The 21,301-nt window shown below is 43.8% G+C and overlaps 5 non-coding genes across 5 annotated transcripts; all 5 read left to right on the plus strand.

Annotated features, from left to right (window-relative positions):
- Positions 1-3,399: 3,399 nt before the first annotated feature.
- On the plus strand, positions 3,400-3,472 carry trnav-uac (transfer RNA valine (anticodon UAC)). Its single transcript has one exon. It is a non-coding gene; the product is annotated as a tRNA-Val (tRNA).
- Positions 3,473-7,841: 4,369 nt separating this feature from the next.
- Positions 7,842-7,914, plus strand: trnav-uac (transfer RNA valine (anticodon UAC)). The gene has a single exon. It is a non-coding gene; the product is annotated as a tRNA-Val (tRNA).
- A 4,365-nt stretch (positions 7,915-12,279) lies between these two features.
- On the plus strand, positions 12,280-12,352 carry trnav-uac (transfer RNA valine (anticodon UAC)). The gene has a single exon. It is a non-coding gene; the product is annotated as a tRNA-Val (tRNA).
- Positions 12,353-16,721: 4,369 nt separating this feature from the next.
- Positions 16,722-16,794, plus strand: trnav-uac (transfer RNA valine (anticodon UAC)). The gene has a single exon. It is a non-coding gene; the product is annotated as a tRNA-Val (tRNA).
- A 4,135-nt stretch (positions 16,795-20,929) lies between these two features.
- On the plus strand, positions 20,930-21,002 carry trnav-uac (transfer RNA valine (anticodon UAC)). The gene has a single exon. It is a non-coding gene; the product is annotated as a tRNA-Val (tRNA).
- The last annotated feature ends 299 nt before the right edge of the window (positions 21,003-21,301 follow it).

Genomic DNA, 21,301 nt, shown 5'->3' on the forward strand with positions numbered 1-21,301 from the left:
TAGGGAAAATCCCAAGATATTCTATAAGTATATCAATGGGAAGAGGATAACCAGGGAAAGCGTAGGATCCATTAGGGACCAAGGGGGAAATCTGTGGGTGGAGCCAGAGGACATTGGTTGGGTTTTGAACGAATGCTTCACATCTGTCTTCACCCAAGAAAATGAGGATGTAGATATGGAACTCAGAAAGAGAGAGACTGTGAGGTTCTTGAGCAAATTGTCACAGGGAGTGACAAGGTATTGGAGGTTTCGGCAGGCTTAAAAGCAGACAAATCTCCAGGTCCGGGCGATTTGTGTCCCAGGATGCTGTGGGAGGCGAGGGTGGAGCTTGCAGGGGGCTCTGACCCAAATTTCTATTTCTTCTCTGGCCACAGGGTGGTGCCAGAGGACTGGAAAACAGCTAATGTGGTCCCACTATTTCAGAAAGGTTGTTGAGATAAACCAGGCAACTACAGACCATTGAGTCTCACGTCAGTAGTAGGGAAACTATTGGAGAAATTTCGGAAGGAGAGAATCAATGTCCACTTGGCGAGGCTAAATTTGATTAGGAATATTCAGCATGGTTTTGTCAGAGGGAGGTCATGCCTAACAAATTTGATTGAATTTTTTGAGCATGTGACCAGGTGTGTAGATGAGGGTAGTGCAGTTGATGCAGTTTACATGGATTTCAGCAAAGCCTTTGACAAGGGCCCACATGGGAGACTTATCAAGAAAGACTTATCTACTCAGAGAGTAGTAGGGGCGTGGAACGCCCTGCCTGCAACAGTAGTAGACTCGCCAACTTTAAGGGCATTTAAGTGGTCATTGGATAGACATATGGATGAAAATGGAATAGTTTAGGTCAGATGGTTTCACAGGTCGGCGCAGCATCGAGGGCCGAAGGGCCTGTACTGCGCTGTCATGTTCTATGTTCTATGTTCTATGTTCTGAAGCAAATGCGCATGGGATACAGAGTCACTCGATAAGGTGGTTTCAAAATTGACTTCACTGTGGGAGACAGAGAGTGATGACAGACGGCTGTTTTAGTGACTGGAAGCCAGTGTCCAGTGGCGTACCACAGGGATCAGTGCTGGGTCCCCCATTGTTCGTCATTTATAAAAATTACATAGATGACTATGTGGGAGGGCAGGATCAGTAAGTTGGAGGATGACACAAAGATTGGCCGAATGGTTAACACTGAGGTTGAGTGTCTTGGGTGACAGGAAGATATAGACGGGATGGTCAAATGGGCAGTAAAGTGGCAGATAGAATTTAACCCTGAAAAGTGTGTGGTGGTGCACTTTGGAAGGAGTAATGTGACACGGAAGTATTCAATGAATGGCCTGACACTGGGAAGTTCCGAGGAATAAAGGGACCTTGGCGTGTTTGTCCATAGATCTCTGAAGGCAGAAGGGCAGGTTAACAGGGTGTTGTAAAAGGCATATGGGACACTTGCCTTTATCAATGGAGGCATAGATTACAAAAGCAAGGAGGTCATATTGGAGTTGTATCGGACTTTGGGAAGGCCACAGCTGGAGTACTGTGTGCAATTCTGGTCGCCACATTATAGGAAGGATGTGATTGCACTGGAGGGGGTGCAGAGGCGATTCACCAGGATGTTGCCTGGGGTGAAGCATTTAAGCAATCAAGAGAGGTTGGATAGGCTTGGGTTGTTTTCGCTTAAGCAGAGATGACTGAGGGGTGACCTGATCGAGTTGTACAAGATTATGATGGGCATGGACAGGGTGGATAGGGAGCAGCTGTTCCCCTTAGTTGAAGGGTCAGTTATGAGGGGACACAAGTTTAAGGTGAGGGGCAGGAGGTTTAAGGGGGATTTGAGAAAGAACGTTTTTACCCAGAGGGTGGTGACGGTCTGGAATGCACTGCCTGGGAGGGAAGTAGAGGCGGGTTGCCTCACATCCTTTAAAAAGTACCTGGATGAGCACTTGGCATGTCATAACATTCAAGGCTATGGGCCAAGTGCCGGCAAATGGGATTAGGTAGGCAGGTCAAGTGTCTTTAATGCATCGGTGCAGAATCGATGGGCCGAAGAGCCTCTTCTGCATTGTATTATTCTGTGATTCTATGTTATGAACATCTAATTCATGGTTCCATTAAATTCTGAGAGATAGTTTTAATTTGGGAATTGAACATTTTCATGCAAGACAATGGAAAACACTGGGTTTGCAAAGCTTCAAACAAGCTTAGGGTGGTTACAAATCATAGGATGGCCCATGTTTATTGCATCAGGTCATCACGGGATTTGTGAAGACCCTAAAGAATGGGAACTTCTCTGAACTTCTTGTTGGTGATGGTGTGTCTGAAGTTGCCTCTATCAGAGGTTTAAATGTTATGAATTCCCTGAACACAGAGAAGATTTGGAGTTGGAAATTATTACTTTAGATTGCTATGTGGGACATCCCACATGTGCCACTTTGCTATGGAGCCTGATGATGTGGGGGCTGCCTGTAGGTGTTTTAATGTGTGTCCTTGCTGACAGACATTGGTTGACTTTGGAAAGCATTTGGATTCAGCAAGGCTGTTAGTTACAGAGAAAGCACTTGGCTTTCAGAAAGCTGTTGTCTTTGAAAGCAGCTGGGCTCAGCAATAAAGAGGCATCGGGAGCCAGGTGCACTTCTTTTTTGAGGCAGTCGTGTGCTCAAGCTGGGAAGTCTGGATTCTCCGAAAATTGCTGAGAAACTAAGGAATTGTAGTGAATTCCTAAGCTGGTTTGGTCCAAAGAGAAGGGAACAAACTGCCAAGATTCTGTAACCTATAGGGGACTCTTGAGGTAGAATTAAAAGTCAAACTGCCTTATTCTTTTGGCATTTAGATTTTAAAGTCTACGACTTCTTGGACTGTTAAGATTTGAGGTTTCAAATATCAATCTTTCCAAATTGTACTGTTACGTTAGTTGTGTTTTTCTTTGTTATACACTTGTACAGTAATGTTTTTTGTTGAAAATGTGAAATCATGTGACATAATTCTTTCAGTAGTAACTGTGATTTCAACTTCCTCTTTTCAAAAGTTAACAGTCAGTATGTAATGTCGATATCTATGACTGTGTCAATATTTGCATGGGAAGTATTTGAAGTGTGTTGGAAGTGTCAGGTCACTGAGTGTGTCAATAAACCGCCACCATTATGTCAGTATTTGAAAGCATGGCCCTGGATTCTGTCAGTATTACTGGTGTGTGTTTAGGAGTATTCGTACCTTTGCATTGAGTGTTTGGGAAAGTGTCCGAGGTTTTTGCCCATATTTGCAGGTGATGTCCCAGAGTGTGTCAGGATCTGCAGGCATTGCTGAGGAATGAACATGTATTTACAACACGAGAGTGTGAAGTTTCACAGGTGAATCCCAGTTAGAAGGCATTCCCCCACACAGAAAAACACTAGTCGAAATGATGTTGTCATCATCTGTGGTTTCATGGTGTCGTGGCTATCACGTCTGCTTTACACGCAGAAGATCCTGGGTTCAATCCCCAGTGAAACCATTTAAGTTGGAAAACAGCAATTGCTTTAAAGTGAAGTTTTGAGCTTGGTTTGCGTTTCATCCGTTGACCCTCAAAATGGGGTACGCAAGGCATTGGAAACAATGTTACTCATCGCTCATCAGGAGTGTGCTGTTACTGTCGCGTAATGGTACTATAATGTGCTAGTATTTTCACAGACTTCCTCAGATTGGTCCTCAGCGATGTCTGAAGACGTATGTCAGATGTGCAGTAGTTTCTGAGTTCATCAGTATTTATAGTAGGTTCCGAGAAGTGTGCTTGCATCTACCATATGTTTGAGTGTGTCACTATTTACAGTAGATTTCTGAGTATGTTTGAATAAGCAGTACCTTTCTGAGTGTATCATTTACGGAAGATTTCCGTGTGCCAGTATTTATGTCGTTTTCTCCAAGGTGTCACTGTATCGGGTAGGTTTGCGTCAATGTGCCTGTATTTACAGTAACTTTTGAGGGACATTATGTCCAAAAGATTTCTGCGTGTAAGTATTTACAGTAGCTTTCTGTGAGTGCGTCTGCATTGATAGTGTATTTTTCTGACTATGTCATGTTAAGCTTGCTATGGATAAAGAAATAGACAAGTTGCAAAAAAAGGTTTTGGATTAGGGGAGAGCTTATTTTAGTAAATTAAGGCAGGATCTGGCCAAGGTAGACTGGAAAGAGTTACTTGTCACGAAATCTACAGAAGAGCAGTGGGGGGCATTCAAAAAGGAAATGGGGAGTGTACAGGCCCAACATGTTCCCTCTTGGGTAATAGGTAGGAGCAACAAGCCCAGAGAACCATGGATGACCAGAAACATTCAAGGTACGATGAGAAGGAAAAGAGAGGCCTTTAGCAAATACAAGGAGATCAAATCAACGGAAGCATTAGTGGAGTACAGAAAGTGTAGGATGGAGCTGAAGAAAGCAATTAGGAGAGCAAAGAGGGGATATGAGAAAGCTCTGGCTGGTAAAAGTAGGGAAAATCCCAAGATATTCTATAAGTATATCAATGGGAAGAGGATAACCAGGGAAAGCGTAGGATCCATTAGGGACCAAGGGGGAAATCTGTGGGTGGAGCCAGAGGACATTGGTTGGGTTTTGAACGAATGCTTCACATCTGTCTTCACCCAAGAAAATGAGGATGTAGATATGGAACTCAGAAAGAGAGAGACTGTGAGGTTCTTGAGCAAATTGTCACAGGGAGTGACAAGGTATTGGAGGTTTCGGCAGGCTTAAAAGCAGACAAATCTCCAGGTCCGGGCGATTTGTGTCCCAGGATGCTGTGGGAGGCGAGGGTGGAGCTTGCAGGGGGCTCTGACCCAAATTTCTATTTCTTCTCTGGCCACAGGGTGGTGCCAGAGGACTGGAAAACAGCTAATGTGGTCCCACTATTTCAGAAAGGTTGTTGAGATAAACCAGGCAACTACAGACCATTGAGTCTCACGTCAGTAGTAGGGAAACTATTGGAGAAATTTCGGAAGGAGAGAATCAATGTCCACTTGGCGAGGCTAAATTTGATTAGGAATATTCAGCATGGTTTTGTCAGAGGGAGGTCATGCCTAACAAATTTGATTGAATTTTTTGAGCATGTGACCAGGTGTGTAGATGAGGGTAGTGCAGTTGATGCAGTTTACATGGATTTCAGCAAAGCCTTTGACAAGGGCCCACATGGGAGACTTATCAAGAAAGACTTATCTACTCAGAGAGTAGTAGGGGCGTGGAACGCCCTGCCTGCAACAGTAGTAGACTCGCCAACTTTAAGGGCATTTAAGTGGTCATTGGATAGACATATGGATGAAAATGGAATAGTTTAGGTCAGATGGTTTCACAGGTCGGCGCAGCATCGAGGGCCGAAGGGCCTGTACTGCGCTGTCATGTTCTATGTTCTATGTTCTATGTTCTGAAGCAAATGCGCATGGGATACAGAGTCACTCGATAAGGTGGTTTCAAAATTGACTTCACTGTGGGAGACAGAGAGTGATGACAGACGGCTGTTTTAGTGACTGGAAGCCAGTGTCCAGTGGCGTACCACAGGGATCAGTGCTGGGTCCCCCATTGTTCGTCATTTATAAAAATTACATAGATGACTATGTGGGAGGGCAGGATCAGTAAGTTGGAGGATGACACAAAGATTGGCCGAATGGTTAACACTGAGGTTGAGTGTCTTGGGTGACAGGAAGATATAGACGGGATGGTCAAATGGGCAGTAAAGTGGCAGATAGAATTTAACCCTGAAAAGTGTGTGGTGGTGCACTTTGGAAGGAGTAATGTGACACGGAAGTATTCAATGAATGGCCTGACACTGGGAAGTTCCGAGGAATAAATGGACCTTGGCGTGTTTGTCCATAGATCTCTGAAGGCAGAAGGGCAGGTTAACAGGGTGTTGTAAAAGGCATATGGGACACTTGCCTTTATCAATGGAGGCATAGATTACAAAAGCAAGGAGGTCATATTGGAGTTGTATCGGACTTTGGGAAGGCCACAGCTGGAGTACTGTGTGCAATTCTGGTCGCCACATTATAGGAAGGATGTGATTGCACTGGAGGGGGTGCAGAGGCGATTCACCAGGATGTTGCCTGGGGTGAAGCATTTAAGCAATCAAGAGAGGTTGGATAGGCTTGGGTTGTTTTCGCCTAAGCAGAGATGACTGAGGGGTGACCTGATCGAGTTGTACAAGATTATGATGGGCATGGACAGGGTGGATAGGGAGCAGCTGTTCCCCTTAGTTGAAGGGTCAGTTATGAGGGGACACAAGTTTAAGGTGAGGGGCAGGAGGTTTAAGGGGGATTTGAGAAAGAACGTTTTTACCCAGAGGGTGGTGACGGTCTGGAATGCACTGCCTGGGAGGGAAGTAGAGGCGGGTTGCCTCACATCCTTTAAAAAGTACCTGGATGAGCACTTGGCATGTCATAACATTCAAGGCTATGGGCCAAGTGCCGGCAAATGGGATTAGGTAGGCAGGTCAAGTGTCTTTAATGCATCGGTGCAGAATCGATGGGCCGAAGAGCCTCTTCTGCATTGTATTATTCTGTGATTCTATGTTATGAACATCTAATTCATGGTTCCATTAAATTCTGAGAGATAGTTTTAATTTGGGAATTGAACATTTTCATGCAAGACAATGGAAAACACTGGGTTTGCAAAGCTTCAAACAAGCTTAGGGTGGTTACAAATCATAGGATGGCCCATGTTTATTGCATCAGGTCATCACGGGATTTGTGAAGACCCTAAAGAATGGGAACTTCTCTGAACTTCTTGTTGGTGATGGTGTGTCTGAAGTTGCCTCTATCAGAGGTTTAAATGTTATGAATTCCCTGAACACAGAGAAGATTTGGAGTTGGAAATTATTACTTTAGATTGCTATGTGGGACATCCCACATGTGCCACTTTGCTATGGAGCCTGATGATGTGGGGGCTGCCTGTAGGTGTTTTGATGTGTGTCCTTGCTGACAGACATTGGTTGACTTTGGAAAGCATTTGGATTCAGCAAGGCTGTTAGTTACAGAGAAAGCACTTGGCTTTCAGAAAGCTGTTGTCTTTGAAAGCAGCTGGGCTCAGCAATAAAGAGGCATCGGGAGCCAGGTGCACTTCTTTTTTGAGGCAGTCGTGTGCTCAAGCTGGGAAGTCTGGATTCTCCGAAAATTGCTGAGAAACTAAGGAATTGTAGTGAATTCCTAAGCTGGTTTGGTCCAAAGAGAAGGGAACAAACTGCCAAGATTCTGTAACCTATAGGGGACTCTTGAGGTAGAATTAAAAGTCAAACTGCCTTATTCTTTTGGCATTTAGATTTTAAAGTCTACGACTTCTTGGACTGTTAAGATTTGAGGTTTCAAATATCAATCTTTCCAAATTGTACTGTTACGTTAGTTGTGTTTTTCTTTGTTATACACTTGTACAGTAATGTTTTTTGTTGAAAATGTGAAATCATGTGACATAATTCTTTCAGTAGTAACTGTGATTTCAACTTCCTCTTTTCAAAAGTTAACAGTCAGTATGTAATGTCGATATCTATGACTGTGTCAATATTTGCATGGGAAGTATTTGAAGTGTGTTGGAAGTGTCAGGTCACTGAGTGTGTCAATAAACCGCCACCATTATGTCAGTATTTGAAAGCATGGCCCTGGATTCTGTCAGTATTACTGGTGTGTGTTTAGGAGTATTCGTACCTTTGCATTGAGTGTTTGGGAAAGTGTCCGAGGTTTTTGCCCATATTTGCAGGTGATGTCCCAGAGTGTGTCAGGATCTGCAGGCATTGCTGAGGAATGAACATGTATTTACAACACGAGAGTGTGAAGTTTCACAGGTGAATCCCAGTTAGAAGGCATTCCCCCACACAGAAAAACACTAGTCGAAATGATGTTGTCATCATCTGTGGTTTCATGGTGTCGTGGCTATCACGTCTGCTTTACACGCAGAAGATCCTGGGTTCAATCCCCAGTGAAACCATTTAAGTTGGAAAACAGCAATTGCTTTAAAGTGAAGTTTTGAGCTTGGTTTGCGTTTCATCCGTTGACCCTCAAAATGGGGTACGCAAGGCATTGGAAACAATGTTACTCATCGCTCATCAGGAGTGTGCTGTTACTGTCGCGTAATGGTACTATAATGTGCTAGTATTTTCACAGACTTCCTCAGATTGGTCCTCAGCGATGTCTGAAGACGTATGTCAGATGTGCAGTAGTTTCTGAGTTCATCAGTATTTATAGTAGGTTCCGAGAAGTGTGCTTGCATCTACCATATGTTTGAGTGTGTCACTATTTACAGTAGATTTCTGAGTATGTTTGAATAAGCAGTACCTTTCTGAGTGTATCATTTACGGAAGATTTCCGTGTGCCAGTATTTATGTCGTTTTCTCCAAGGTGTCACTGTATCGGGTAGGTTTGCGTCAATGTGCCTGTATTTACAGTAACTTTTGAGGGACATTATGTCCAAAAGATTTCTGCGTGTAAGTATTTACAGTAGCTTTCTGTGAGTGCGTCTGCATTGATAGTGTATTTTTCTGACTATGTCATGTTAAGCTTGCTATGGATAAAGAAATAGACAAGTTGCAAAAAAAGGTTTTGGATTAGGGGAGAGCTTATTTTAGTAAATTAAGGCAGGATCTGGCCAAGGTAGACTGGAAAGAGTTACTTGTCACGAAATCTACAGAAGAGCAGTGGGGGGCATTCAAAAAGGAAATGGGGAGTGTACAGGCCCAACATGTTCCCTCTTGGGTAATAGGTAGGAGCAACAAGCCCAGAGAACCATGGATGACCAGAAACATTCAAGGTACGATGAGAAGGAAAAGAGAGGCCTTTAGCAAATACAAGGAGATCAAATCAACGGAAGCATTAGTGGAGTACAGAAAGTGTAGGATGGAGCTGAAGAAAGCAATTAGGAGAGCAAAGAGGGGATATGAGAAAGCTCTGGCTGGTAAAAGTAGGGAAAATCCCAAGATATTCTATAAGTATATCAATGGGAAGAGGATAACCAGGGAAAGCGTAGGATCCATTAGGGACCAAGGGGGAAATCTGTGGGTGGAGCCAGAGGACATTGGTTGGGTTTTGAACGAATGCTTCACATCTGTCTTCACCCAAGAAAATGAGGATGTAGATATGGAACTCAGAAAGAGAGAGACTGTGAGGTTCTTGAGCAAATTGTCACAGGGAGTGACAAGGTATTGGAGGTTTCGGCAGGCTTAAAAGCAGACAAATCTCCAGGTCCGGGCGATTTGTGTCCCAGGATGCTGTGGGAGGCGAGGGTGGAGCTTGCAGGGGGTTCTGACCCAAATTTCTATTTCTTCTCTGGCCACAGGGTGGTGCCAGAGGACTGGAAAACAGCTAATGTGGTCCCACTATTTCAGAAAGGTTGTTGAGATAAACCAGGCAACTACAGACCATTGAGTCTCACGTCAGTAGTAGGGAAACTATTGGAGAAATTTCGGAAGGAGAGAATCAATGTCCACTTGGCGAGGCTAAATTTGATTAGGAATATTCAGCATGGTTTTGTCAGAGGGAGGTCATGCCTAACAAATTTGATTGAATTTTTTGAGCATGTGACCAGGTGTGTAGATGAGGGTAGTGCAGTTGATGCAGTTTACATGGATTTCAGCAAAGCCTTTGACAAGGGCCCACATGGGAGACTTATCAAGAAAGACTTATCTACTCAGAGAGTAGTAGGGGCGTGGAACGCCCTGCCTGCAACAGTAGTAGACTCGCCAACATTAAGGGCATTTAAGTGGTCATTGGATAGACATATGGATGAAAATGGAATAGTTTAGGTCAGATGGTTTCACAGGTCGGCGCAGCATCGAGGGCCGAAGGGCCTGTACTGCGCTGTCATGTTCTATGTTCTATGTTCTATGTTCTGAAGCAAATGCGCATGGGATACAGAGTCACTCGATAAGGTGGTTTCAAAATTGACTTCACTGTGGGAGACAGAGAGTGATGACAGACGGCTGTTTTAGTGACTGGAAGCCAGTGTCCAGTGGCGTACCACAGGGATCAGTGCTGGGTCCCCCATTGTTCGTCATTTATAAAAATTACATAGATGACTATGTGGGAGGGCAGGATCAGTAAGTTGGAGGATGACACAAAGATTGGCCGAATGGTTAACACTGAGGTTGAGTGTCTTGGGTGACAGGAAGATATAGACGGGATGGTCAAATGGGCAGTAAAGTGGCAGATAGAATTTAACCCTGAAAAGTGTGTGGTGGTGCACTTTGGAAGGAGTAATGTGACACGGAAGTATTCAATGAATGGCCTGACACTGGGAAGTTCCGAGGAATAAATGGACCTTGGCGTGTTTGTCCATAGATCTCTGAAGGCAGAAGGGCAGGTTAACAGGGTGTTGTAAAAGGCATATGGGACACTTGCCTTTATCAATGGAGGCATAGATTACAAAAGCAAGGAGGTCATATTGGAGTTGTATCGGACTTTGGGAAGGCCACAGCTGGAGTACTGTGTGCAATTCTGGTCGCCACATTATAGGAAGGATGTGATTGCACTGGAGGGGGTGCAGAGGCGATTCACCAGGATGTTGCCTGGGGTGAAGCATTTAAGCAATCAAGAGAGGTTGGATAGGCTTGGGTTGTTTTCGCCTAAGCAGAGATGACTGAGGGGTGACCTGATCGAGTTGTACAAGATTATGATGGGCATGGACAGGGTGGATAGGGAGCAGCTGTTCCCCTTAGTTGAAGGGTCAGTTATGAGGGGACACAAGTTTAAGGTGAGGGGCAGGAGGTTTAAGGGGGATTTGAGAAAGAACGTTTTTACCCAGAGGGTGGTGACGGTCTGGAATGCACTGCCTGGGAGGGAAGTAGAGGCGGGTTGCCTCACATCCTTTAAAAAGTACCTGGATGAGCACTTGGCATGTCATAACATTCAAGGCTATGGGCCAAGTGCCGGCAAATGGGATTAGGTAGGCAGGTCAAGTGTCTTTAATGCATCGGTGCAGAATCGATGGGCCGAAGAGCCTCTTCTGCATTGTATTATTCTGTGATTCTATGTTATGAACATCTAATTCATGGTTCCATTAAATTCTGAGAGATAGTTTTAATTTGGGAATTGAACATTTTCATGCAAGACAATGGAAAACACTGGGTTTGCAAAGCTTCAAACAAGCTTAGGGTGGTTACAAATCATAGGATGGCCCATGTTTATTGCATCAGGTCATCACGGGATTTGTGAAGACCCTAAAGAATGGGAACTTCTCTGAACTTCTTGTTGGTGATGGTGTGTCTGAAGTTGCCTCTATCAGAGGTTTAAATGTTATGAATTCCCTGAACACAGAGAAGATTTGGAGTTGGAAATTATTACTTTAGATTGCTATGTGGGACATCCCACATGTGCCACTTTGCTATGGAGCCTGATGATGTGGGGGCTGCCTGTAGGTGTTTTAATGTGTGTCCTTGCTGACAGACATTGGTTGACTTTGGAAAGCATTTGGATTCAGCAAGGCTGTTACAGAGAAAGCACTTGGCTTTCAGAAAGCTGTTGTCTTTGAAAGCAGCTGGGCTCAGCAATAAAGAGGCATCGGGAGCCAGGTGCACTTCTTTTTTGAGGCAGTCGTGTGCTCAAGCTGGGAAGTCTGGATTCTCCGAAAATTGCTGAGAAACTAAGGAATTGTAGTGAATTCCTAAGCTGGTTTGGTCCAAAGAGAAGGGAACAAACTGCCAAGATTCTGTAACCTATAGGGGACTCTTGAGGTAGAATTAAAAGTCAAACTGCCTTATTCTTTTGGCATTTAGATTTTAAAGTCTACGACTTCTTGGACTGTTAAGATTTGAGGTTTCAAATATCAATCTTTCCAAATTGTACTGTTACGTTAGTTGTGTTTTTCTTTGTTATACACTTGTACAGTAATGTTTTTTGTTGAAAATGTGAAATCATGTGACATAATTCTTTCAGTAGTAACTGTGATTTCAACTTCCTCTTTTCAAAAGTTAACAGTCAGTATGTAATGTCGATATCTATGACTGTGTCAATATTTGCATGGGAAGTATTTGAAGTGTGTTGGAAGTGTCAGGTCACTGAGTGTGTCAATAAACCGCCACCATTATGTCAGTATTTGAAAGCATGGCCCTGGATTCTGTCAGTATTACTGGTGTGTGTTTAGGAGTATTCGTACCTTTGCATTGAGTGTTTGGGAAAGTGTCCGAGGTTTTTGCGCATATTTGCAGGTGATGTCCCAGAGTGTGTTAGGATCTGCAGGCATTGCTGAGGAATGAACATGTATTTACAACACGAGAGTGTGAAGTTTCACAGGTGAATTCCAGTTAGAAGGCATTCCCCCACACAGAAAAACACCAGTCGAAAAAGTGCTGCCATCATCTGTGGTTTCATGGTGTAGTGGCTATCACGTCTGCTTTACACGCAGAAGATCCTGGGTTCAATCCCCAGTGAAACCATTTAAGTTGGAAAATAGCAATTGCTTTAAAGTGATGTTTTGAGCTTGGTTTGCGTTTCATCCGTTGACCCTCCAAATGGGGTACGCAAGGCATTGTAAACAATGTTACTCATCGCTCATCAGGAGTGTGCTGTTACTGTCGCGTAATGGTACTATAATGTGCTAGTATTTTCACAGACTTCCTCAGATTGGTCCTCAGCGATGTCTTAAGACGTATGTCAGATGTGCAGTAGTTTCTGAGTTCATCAGTATTTATAGTAGGTTCCGAGAAGTGTGCTTGCATCTACCATATGTTTGAGTGTGTCACTATTTACAGTAGATTTCTGAATATGTTTGTATAAGCAGTAGCTTTCTGAGTGTGTCATTTACAGAAGATTTCCGTGTGCCAGTATTTATGTCGTTTTCTCCAAGGTGTCACTATATAGGGTAGGTTTGCGTCAATGTGCCTGTATTTACAGTAACTTTTGAGAGACATTATGTCCAAAAGATTTCTGCGTGTCAGTACTTACATTAGCTTTCTGTGAGTGCGTCTGCATTGATAGTGGATTTTTCTGACTATGTCATGTTAAGCTTGCTATGGATAAAGAAATAGACAAGTTGGAAAAAAAGGTTTTGGATTGGGGGAGAGCAAATTTGAGTAAATTAAGGCAGGATCTGGCCAAGGTAGACTGGAAAGAGTTACTTGTCAGGAAATCTACAGAAGAGCAGTGGGGGGCATTCAAAAAGGAAATGGGGAGTGTACAGGCCCAACATGTTCCCTCTTGGGTAATAGGTAGGAGCAACAAGCCCAGAGAACCATGGATGACCAGAAACATTCAAGGTACGATGAGAAGGAAAAGAGAGGCTTTTAGCAAATACAAGGAGAGCAAATCAACGGAAGCATTAGTGGAGTACAGAAAGTGTAGGATGGAGCTGAAGAAAGCAATTAGGAGAGCAAAGAGGGGATATGAGAAAGCTCTGGCTGGTAAAAGTAGGAAAAATCCCAAGATATTCTATAAGTATATCAATGGGAAGAGGATAACCAGGGAAAGCGTAGGATCCATTAGGGACCAAGGGGGAAATCTGTGGGTGGAGCCAGAGGACATTGGTTGGGTGTTGAACGAATGCTTCACATCTGTCTTCACCCAAGAGAATGAGGATGTAGATATGGAACTCAGAAAGAGAGAGACTGTGAGGTTCTTGAGCAAATTGTCACAGGGAGTGACAAGGTATTGGAGGTTTCGGCAGGCTTAAAAGCAGACAAATCTCCAGGTCTGGGCGATTTGTGTCCCAGGATGCTGTGGGAGGCGTTGGTGGAGCTTGCAGGGTGCTCTGACCCAAATTTCTAATTCTTCTCTGGCCACAGGGTGGTGGCAGAGGACTGGAAAACAGCTAATGTTGTCCCACTATTTAAGAAAGGTTTTTGAGATAAACCAGGCAACTACAGACCATTGAGTCTCACGTCAGTAGTAGGGAAACTATTGGAGAAATTTCGGAAGGAGAGAATCAATGTCCACTTGGCGAGGCTAAATTTGATTAGGAATATTCAGCATGGTTTTGTCAGAGGGAGGTCATGCCTAACAAATTTGATTGAATTTTTTGAGCATGTGACCAGGTGTGTAGATGAGGGTAGTGCAGTTGATGCAGTTTACATGGATTTCAGCAAAGCCTTTGACAAGGGCCCACATGGAAGACTTATCAAGAAAGACTTATCTACTCAGAGAGTAGTAGGGGCGTGGAACGCCCTGCCTGCAACAGTAGTAGACTCGCCAACCTTAAGGGCATTTAAGTGGTCATTGGATAGACATATGGATGAAAATGGAATAGTTTAGGTCAGATGGTTTCACAGGTCGGCGCAGCATCGAGGGCCGAAGGGCCTGTACTGCGCTGTAATGTTCTATGTTCTATGTTCTATGTTCTAAAGCAAATGCACATGGGATACAGAGTCACTCGATAAGGTGGTTTCAAAATTGACTTCGCTGTGGGAGACAGAGAGTGATGACAGACGGCTGTTTTAGTGACTGGAAGCCAGTGTCCAGTGGCGTACCACAGGGATCAGTGCTGGGTCCCCCATTGTTCGTCATTTATAAAAATTACATGGATGACTATGTGGGAGGGCAGCATCAGTAAGTTGCAGGATGACACAAAGATTGGCTGAGTGGTTAACACTGAGGTTGAGTGTCTTGGGTTACAGGAAGATATAGACGGGATGGTCAAATGGGCAGAAAAGTGGCAGATCGAATTTAACCCTGAAAAGTGTGTGGTGATGCACTTTGGAAGGAGTAATGTGACACGGAGGTATTCAATGAATGGCCTGACACTGGGAAGTTCCGAGGAATAAAGGGACCTTGGAGTGTTTGTCCATAGATCTCTGAAGGCAGAAGGGCAGGTTAATAGGGTGGTGTAAAAGGCATATGGGACACTTGCCTTTATCAATGGAGGCATAGATTACAAAAGCAAGGAGGTCATGTTGGAGTTGTATCGGACTTTGGTAAGGCCACAGTCGGAGAACTGTGTACAATTCTGGTCGCCACATTATAGGAAGGATGTGATTGCACTGGAGGGGGTGCAGAGGCAATTCACCAGGATGTTGCCTGGGATGAAACATTTAAGCAATAAAGAGAGGTTGGATAGGCTTGGGTTGTTTTCGCCTAAGCAGAGATGACTGAGGGGTGACCTGATCGAGTTGTACAAGATTATGATGGGCATGGACAGGGTGGATAGGGAGCAGCTGTTCCCCTTAGTTGAAGGGTCAGTTATGAGGGGACACAAGTTTAAGGTGAGGGGCAGGAGGTTTAAGGGGGATTTGAGAAAGAACTTTTTTACCCAGAGGGTGGTGACGGTCTGGAATGCACTGCCTGGGAGGGAAGTAGAGGCGGGTTGCCTCACATCCTTTAAAAAGTACCTGGATGTGCACTTGGCACGTCATAACATTCCAGGCTATGGGCCAAATGCTTTCAAATGGGATTAGGTAGACAGGTCAAGTGTCTTTAATGCATCGGTGCAGAATCGATGGGCCGAAGGGCCTCTTCTGCATTGTATTATTCTGTGATTCTATGTTATGAACATCTAATTCATGGTTCCATTAAATTTTGAGAGATAGTTTTAATTTGGGAATTGAACATTTTCATGCAAGACAACGGAAAACACTGGGTTTGCAAAGCTTCAAACAAGCTTAGGGTGGTTACAAATCATAGGATGGCCCATGTTTATTGCGCCAGGTCATAACGGGATTTGTGAAGACCCTAAAGAATGGGAACTTCTCTGAACTTCTTGTTGGTGATGGTGTGTCTGAAGTTGCCTCTATCAGAGGTTTAAATGTTATGAATTCCCTGAACACAGAGAAGATTTGGAGTTGGAAATTATTACTTTAGATTGCTATGTGGGACATCCCACATGTGCCACTTTGCCATGGAGCCTGATGATGTGGGGGCTGCCTGTAGGTGTTTTGATGTGTGTCCTTGCTGACAGACATTGGTTGACTTTGGAAAGCATTTGGATTCAGCAAGGCAGTTAGTTACAGAGAAAGCACTTGGCTTTCAGAAAGCTGTTGTCTTTGAAAGCAGCTGGGCTCAGCAATAAAGAGGCATCGGAAGCCAGGTGCACTTCTTTTTTGAGGCAGTCGCGTGCTCAAGCTGGGAAGTCTGGATTCTCCGAAAATTGCTGAGAAACTAAGGAATTGTAGTGAATTCCTAAGCTGGTTTGGTCCCAGGAGAAGGGAACAAACTGCCAAGATTCTGTAACCTATAGGGGACTCTTGAGGTAGAATTAAAAGTCAAACTGCCTTATTCTTTTGGCAGTTAGATTTTAATGTCTACAACTTCTTGGACTGTTAAAATTTGAGGTTTTAAATATCAATCTTTCCAAATTGTACTGTTACATTAGTTGTGTTTTTCTTTGTTTGACACTTGTACAGTAACGTTTTTTGTTGAAAATGTGAAATCATGTGACATAATTCTTTCAGTCGTAACTGTGATTTCAACTTCCTCTTTTTAAAAGTTGACCGTCAGTATGTAATGTCGATATCTATGACTGTGTCAGTATTTGCATGGGAAGTATTTGAAGTGTGTTGGAAGTGTCAGGTCACTGAGTGTGTCAATAAACCGCCACCATTATGTCAGTATTTGAAGGCATGGCCCTGGATTCTGTCAGTATTACTGGTGTGTGTTTAGGAGTATTCGTACCTTTGCATTGAGTGTTTGGGAAAGTGTCCGAGGTTTTTGCCCATATTTGCAGGTGATGTCCCAGAGTGTGTTAGAATCTGCAGGCATTGCTGAGGAATGAACATGTATTTACAACACGAGAGTGTGAAGTTTCACAGGTGAATCCCAGTTAGAAGGCATTCCCCCACACAGAAAAACAGCAGTCGAAAAACTATTTTCATCAGCTGTGGTTTCATGGTGTAGTGGCTATCACATCTGCTTTACACGCAGAAGATCCTGGGTTCAATCCCCAGTGAAACCATTTAAATTGGAAAATAACAATTGCTTTAAAGTGATGTTTTGAGCTTGGTTTGCGTTTCATCCGTTGACCCTCAAAATGGGGTACGCAAGGCATTGTAAACAATGTTACTCATCGCTCATCAGGAGTGTGCTGTTACTGTCGCGTAATGGGACTGCAATGTGCTGAAATTTTCACAGACTTCCTCAGATTGGTCCTCAGCGATGTCTTAAGACGTATGTCAGATGTGCAGTAGTTTCTGAGTTCATCAGTATTTATACTCGGTTCCGAGAAATGTGCTTGCATCTACCATATGTTTGAGTGTGTCACTATTTACAGTAGATTTCTGAGTATGTTTGTCTAAGCAGTAGCTTTCTGAGTGTGTCATTTACGGAAGATTTCCGTGTGCCAGTATTTATGTCGTTTTCTCCAAGGTGTCACTATATAGGGTAGGTTCGCGTCAATGTGCCTGTATTTACAGAAACTTTTGAGAGAGACATTATGTCCAAAAGATTTCTGCGTGTCAGTATTTACAGTAGCTTTCTGTGAGTGCGTCTGCATTGATAGTGGATTTTTCTGACTATGTCATGTTAAGCTTGCTATGGATAAAGAAATAGACAAGTTGCAAAAAAAGGTTTTGGATTGGGGGAGAGCAAATTTGAGCAAATTAAGGCAGGATCTGGCCAAGGTAGACTGGAAAGAGTTACTCGTCAGGAAATCTACAGAAGAGCAGTGGGGGGCATTCAAAAAGGAAATAGGGAGTGTACAGGCCCAACATGTTCCCTCTTGGGTAATAGGTAGGAGCAACAAGCCCAGAGAACCATGGATGACCAGAAACATTCAAGGTACGATGAGAAGGAAAAGAGAGGCTTTTAGCAAATACAAGGAGAGCAAATCAACGGAAGCATTAGTGGAGTACAGAAAGTGTAGGATGGAGCTGAAGAAAGCAATTAGGAGAGCAAAGAGGGGATATGAGAAAGCTCTGGCTGGTAAAAGTAGGGAAAATCCCAAGATATTCTATAAGTATATCAATGGGAAGAGGATAACCAGGGAAAGCGTAGGATCCATTAGGGACCAAGGGGGAAATCTGTGGGTGGAGCCAGAGGACATTGGTTGGGTGTTGAACGAATGCTTCAAATCTGTCTTCACCCAAGAGAATGAGGATGTAGATATGGAACTCACAAAGAGAGAGACTGTGAGGTTCTTGAGCAAATTGTCATAGGGAGTGACAAGGTATTGGAGGTTTCGGCAGGCTTAAAAGCAGACAAATCTCCAGGTCCGGGCGATTTGTGTCCCAGGATGCTGTGGGAGGCGAGGGTGGAGCTTGCAGGGGGCTCTGAGCCAAATTTCTAATTCTTCTCTGGCCACAGGGTGGTGCCAGAGGACTGGAAAACAGCTAATCTGGTCCCACTATTTAAGAAAGGTTGTTGAGATAAACCAGGCAACTACAGACCATTGAGTCTCACGTCAGTAGTAGGGAAACTATTGGAGAAATTTCGGAAGGAGAGAATCTATGTCCACTTGGAGAGGCTAAATGTGATTAGGAATAGTCAGCATGGTTTTGTCAGATGGAGGTCATGCCTAACAAATTTGATTTAATTTTTTGAGCATGTGACCAGGTGTGTAGATGAGAGTAGTGCAGTTGATGCAGTTTACATGGATTTCAGCAAAGCCTTTGACAGGGTCCCACATGGAAGACGTATCAAGAAAGCAAATGCACATGGGATACAGAGTCACTCGATAAGGTGGTTTCAAAATTGGCTTCGCTGTGGGAGACAGAGAGTGATGACAGACGGCTGTTTTAGTGACTGGAAGCCAGTGTCCAGTGGCGTACCACAGGGATCAGTGCTGGGTCCCCCATTGTTCGTCATTTATAAAAATTACATAGATGACTATGTGGGAGGGCAGGATCAGTAAGTTGCAGGATGACACAAAGATTGGCTGAGTGGTTAACACTGAGGTTGAGTGTCTTGGGTTTCAGGAAGATATGGACGGGATGGTCAAATGGGCAGAAAAGTGGCAGATAGAATTTAACCCTGAAAAGTGTGTGGTGGTGCACTTTGGAAGGAGTAATGTGACACGGAAGTATTCAATGAATGGCCTGACACTTTGAAGTTCCGAGGAATAAAGGGACCTTGGCGTGTTTGTCCAAAGATCTCTGAAGGCAGAAGGGCAGGTTAATAGGGTGGTGTAAAAGGCATATGGGACACTTGCCTTTATCAATGGAGGCATAGATTACAAAATCAAGGAAATAATGTTGGAGTTGTATCGGACTTTGGTAAGGCCACAGCTGGAGTACTGTGTGCAATTCCGGTCGCCACATTATAGGAAGGATGTGATTGCACTGGAGGGGGTGCAGAGGTGATTCACCAGGATGTTGCCTGGGATGAAACATTTAAGCAATAAAGAGAGGTTGGATAGGCTTGGGTTGTTTTCGCCTAAGCAGAGATGACTGAGGTGTGACCTGATCGGGTTGTACAAGATTATGATGGGCATGGACAGGGTGGATAGGGAGCAGCTGTTCCCCTTAGTTGAAGGGTCAGTTATGAGGGGACACAAGTTTAAGGTGAGGGGCAGGAGGTTTAAGGGGGATTTGAGAAAGAACGTTTTTACCCAGAGGGTGGTGACGGTCTGGAATGCACTGCCTTGGAGGGAAGTAGAGGCGGGTTGCCTCACATCCTTTAAAAAGTACCTGGATGAGCACTTGGCACGTCATAACATTCAAGGCTATGGGCCAAGTGCTGGCAAATGGGATTAGGTAGACAGGTCAGGTGTTTCAATGCATCGGTGCAGACTCGATGGGCCGAAGAGCCTCTTCTGCATTGTATTATTCTGTGATTCTATGTTATGAACATCTAATTCATGGTTCCATTAAATTTTGAGAGATAGTTTTAATTTGGGAATTGAACATTTTCATGCAAGACAACGGAAAACACTGGGTTTGCAAAGCTTCAAACAAGCTTAGGGTGGTTACAGATCATAGGATGGCCCATGTTTATTGCGTCAGGTCATAACGGGATTTGTGAAGACCCTAAAGAATGGGAACTTCTCTGAACTTCTTGTTGGTGATGGTGTGTCTGAAGTTGCCTCTATCAGAGGTTTAAATGTTATGAATTCCCTGAACACAGAGAAGATTTGGAGTTGGAAATTATTACTTTAGATTGCTATGTGGGACATCCCACATGTGCCACTTTGCTATGGAGCCTGATGATGTGGGGGCTGCCTGTAGGTGTTTTGATGTGTGTCCTTGCTGACAGACATTGGTTGACTTTGGAAAGCATTTGGATTCAGCAAGGCTGTTAGTTACAGAGAAAGCACTTGGCTTTCAGAAAGCTGTTGTCTTTGAAAGCAGCTGGGCTCAGCAATAAAGAGGCATCGGGAGCCAGGTGCACTTCTTTTTTGAGGCAGTCACGTGCTCAAGCTGGGAAGTCTGGATTCTCTGAAAATTGCTGAGAAACTAAGGAATTGTAGTGAATTCCTAAGCTGGTTTGGTCCCAGGAGAAGGGAACAAACCTATGGGGGATTCTTGAGGTAGAATTAAAAGTCAAACTGCCTTATTCTTTTGGCAGTTAGATTTTAAAGTCTACGACTTCTTGGACTGTTAAGATTTGAGGTTTCAAATATCAATCTTTCCAAATTGTACTGTTACGTTAGTTGTGTTTTTCTTTGTTTGACACTTGTACAGTAACGTTTTTTGTTGAAAATGTGAAATCATGTGACATAATTCTTTCAGTAGTAACTGTGATTTCAACTTCCTCTTTTTAAAAGTTAACAGTCAGTATGTAATGTCGATATCTATGACTGTGTCAGTATTTGCATGGGAAGTATTTGAAGTGTGTTGGAAGTGTCAGGTCACTGAGTGTGTCAATAAACCACCACCATTATGTCAGTATTTGAAGGCATGGCCCTGGATTCTGTCAGTATTACTGGTGTGTGTTTAGGAGTATTCGTACCTTTGCATTGAGTGTTTGGGAAAGTGTCCGAGGTTTTTGTCCATATTTGCAGGTGATGTCCCAGAGTGTGTTCGGATCTGCAGGCATTGCTGAGGAATGAACATGTATTTACAACACGAGAGTGTGAAGTTTCACAGGTGAATCCCAGTTCGAAGGCATTCCCCACACAGAAAAACACCAGTCGAAAAGATATTGTTCTCATCTGTGGTTTCATGGTGTAGTGGCTATCACGTCTGCTTTACACGCAGAAGATCCTGGGTTCAATCCCCAGTGAAACCATTTAAGTTGGAAAATAGCAATTGCTTTAAAGTGATGTTTTGAGCTTGGTTTGCGTTTCATCCGTTGACCCTCCAAATGGGGTACGCAAGGCATTGTAAACAATGTTACTCATCGCTCATCAGGAGTGTGCTGTTACTGTCGCGTAATGGTACTATAATGTGCTAGTATTTTCACAGACCTCCTCAGATTGGTCCTCAGCGATGTCTTAAGACGTATGTCAGATGTGCAGTAGTTTCTGAGTTCATCAGTATTTATAGTAGGTTCCGAGAAGTGTGCTTGCATCTACCATATGTTTGAGT

Source organism: Heterodontus francisci, chromosome 1, assembly GCF_036365525.1.
Source record: "Heterodontus francisci isolate sHetFra1 chromosome 1, sHetFra1.hap1, whole genome shotgun sequence".
Taxonomy (NCBI): domain Eukaryota; kingdom Metazoa; phylum Chordata; class Chondrichthyes; order Heterodontiformes; family Heterodontidae; genus Heterodontus; species Heterodontus francisci.